The sequence below is a fragment of the Rissa tridactyla genome, chromosome 12 (assembly GCF_028500815.1).
Source record: "Rissa tridactyla isolate bRisTri1 chromosome 12, bRisTri1.patW.cur.20221130, whole genome shotgun sequence".
NCBI lineage: Eukaryota > Metazoa > Chordata > Aves > Charadriiformes > Laridae > Rissa > Rissa tridactyla.
The window spans coordinates 6,546,519-6,549,125 of NC_071477.1; positions in this window are offsets into that span (position 1 = coordinate 6,546,519).

Below are 2,607 nucleotides of genomic sequence, written 5' to 3' on the forward strand. Positions count from 1 at the left end.
ACTTTAACTTGCCACCCTCGTAAAGGTTATTGCATCAGAATATAAGAAAGTCACCTGAAAGGAACATTGAAGTTTTACCTACCAAAAAAACCCCAACCCATTATACATCCAGACTGGGATGGAGAGGAGGAGACTGTAAGAAATATTGGCTAGGAGTCCTGCTATATGCATAGACACGAAATCTTGGCTGCCCACTGTATGAGCTAAAGCGTTGGATAGTAACAGTGCTCTAGAAAAGATTGAACCCTGGGGGTTACTGCTAGGCATGATGGATTTAATTAGCAGGGTGTGTCTAGAGGGAATGAAGGAGATTCTTCTCAGGACATGTCTACACTTGAAACTGTGTGGGTTTTGTGCATCTCTGTTAAATGATCTGAAAAAACTATTGTATGATCAATGCACTCATACCTTCACACAATACTCTCCTGCACATAAGATATTCTTATTTTCTGTCACTGCAGTTCTTTTTGCAATAACAAAATCCCCTTTTTGAGCTTAGTTTAATTTCTCATCTTGTTCGACCTCCTTTTGTGTTTTGTGCTATTTCCCACATGTTCAGTAGTGAACCATTTCACACCTTTTCAGTTACAAATAGAATAAAACCCAGCAGATTAGTGTGCAAATGAGACAAAAGTACCCAGTGAAAATGCTAATGCGATGATTTTGCCTCTGAACAGCAGACTACATTAAAAAGCCCATTTCCATTTATGCAACAGAAGATTTTGTTAGTCAATAAATCCATGCAATCTTAGAAGAAAGAATTAATCTTACACAACTGGAGTTTTGTTTCAGGAAATTAATTTATGCTAAGAGATTCAGCCTCTTAACTGAAAAGATTTAGTGTGTTTGTGTTCCACTTAGCAGTTTTATTTGTTCTTTAATTTGCAGGAGTCCATACTAGGAAATAATTTAACAAAAATGCCAAGAGGAAAGGGATGTGCGTACAGGTTTGTGTGCAGACAAGAAACAGGGTCTCTAGAGCTACGCTACTTGTTGTCACTCTTAAAGACCTCAGAAAATCTCTGAACATTTACGTATTAGTTGCTCTGTGTATAAAATGGAAATTGAGCACCTGGTATCTCACATAAGTGCTGTTAGCGTTGGTATCCACAGAATGTGCACAGGTAAATGCACTACTAGTATTACGAATGTAACAAAATCAAAGAAATCAGGATAAGATTTCATGGATGGGAAACACTGCCTTAACAACAGCCTTTTTCAAATGTCTTTCTCTCCTGACAAAAGATGAGGAAATTACTAGTAAATGCATTAAATTGTATACAGGAGGGAAAAAAAGCTACCATCTTTATATTCTGCCAAGAGGAGAAAACCAGCATTGAGCTGTACTATGTACAAAAATGTATATTGAGAGTTATCCTATATCAAGCTTGTGTCCCAGTGTGGGAATTTTGTTTGCAAAAGAACTGCAGGGATTGTTCTGCAAAGAGCATCTAAGCCTACGGACCCCCCTGCCTTTCCCAGGAACTCTTGCTGCTTAGCTTACTCTTGCTGGCTGTGAAGTCTGAAAAGGGTTCACAGAGGAGCAACAGGATCAGACTTCCCCTCTCACCTTTTGTTGCAGAAAAAGAAAAGGGTTTGATCCAGGCCTCTAAAAACACTTCAGACTGAATCAGACCACAATCAAACCCATATTACACACAAAATGGACACTCACAAAAAAGCCATCTTCCTAACTCCCGAAATTAGTCTTTAAAGCCGCTATTTACAACCAAATACAGCCAAGTATCTTTAAGACCTAATACAAATGATACTGAAACTATCATTTGCTATGACTTAAATAAGTATTCCATAGGTCTGATTTTAGCTTCCACTGAAAAACTGAGGTAAGGAGCCACCACCCGTGGCCGCACAGGCTTACACGCATTCGCGTCTTTCATCCAACCCACCACTACCAGCTCCAGGTCACACTGATTAACACTTTTCACATAAACACACTTTTTCTTATTTGAAATGTTAATGCCTGCTTAGTGCAAGGTGAAAGTCTATCCAACGATAGAATCCCTTAAGAGTGTTAATTAAACTGGACAATAATAATCCACTGGTGATTTATAGCGAGGTGGATTACTAGACCGTAGTGGTTGGTCTGATAGGCATTTATTGCCTACTTAACCATTTAAGTATAACAAAAAAAATCATTGTGGTACAAAAGGTGATGAATGTTTCTGCTAAAACAGTCCATTAAGATGATTCATTAACATTACAAAGAGGTCTGCAGCCTGCGTGCCACTTGGAGCCTGTAAAAGTCTGGGAAAGTGAGAGGCATTACCATAGGAAATGCTTTATGCTAAATGTGCGCTGATAGAATCTAAAGTCCACTTTCTGCAGATAACATCACTTTTTACATTTTGCACTACAAGGTCTAAGGACGCTTTGTACTTCTCAGCTCTCCAGCAGGAGAATGGATCTTCCTAACAGAGGAGTGCGGGAGGAGAGGAGTCATAAAAGTCACAACGCTCCGGCTCACATTCGAGTCCCCCATCCTTCCCTTTGAACTGATGCTCCTGGAATGCCGCATCGCTGGTTACACCACCGCCGAGTGACACGGAATCATGAGTTATAGTCACAACAGCTACAACTTTATTAAAC